This window comes from Echinops telfairi, unplaced genomic scaffold (assembly GCF_000313985.2).
Source record: "Echinops telfairi isolate 266 unplaced genomic scaffold, ASM31398v2 ScPeMD7_1;HRSCAF=3_0, whole genome shotgun sequence".
NCBI classification, from domain to species: Eukaryota; Metazoa; Chordata; class Mammalia; order Afrosoricida; family Tenrecidae; genus Echinops; species Echinops telfairi.
The window spans coordinates 44,857,611-44,858,069 of record NW_022103896.1 but is presented as its reverse complement, the minus strand read 5'-3'; positions in this window follow the sequence as shown (position 1 = coordinate 44,858,069).

The following is a 459-nucleotide window of genomic DNA, read 5'->3' as shown; positions in this document are numbered from 1 at the left end:
ACTCCCTCTAATGATTTTTAGTGAAGCAAAAGGCCATACACCTTCAGAGAGCAAAACTCGGCCCATCTGTTTAGTCAGGAATTTGCTAGACCCAAGTAAAAGATCAGTCTGGTCAGTATCATAACTTAGCCTTTAGATGACCCCAAATACTTCCTCACTGTATCATCCAAAAATAACTTCACATTACTGTGAATCATCATCCCAAAGGATGCTATGTTGAGAGGACCCTCTAAAGCAGAGAACGACAAAGAAATAAAATAAGAACTCCCACTTCGGACTATGCTTGCTCCCAAGGCTACATTAAAATCATCGTCATTGCCAACAAACAGTTCTTGAACTACCTACAAGCTTTTCTTTGTTGTTGTTGTTTTCTTTTGCTCTTCATTTTGCTCTGTCTTGTTTTTGTGGCTGTTATTATCTTCGCAGGTCTGTCTAAATAAGATAGGCTGGATGAACAAT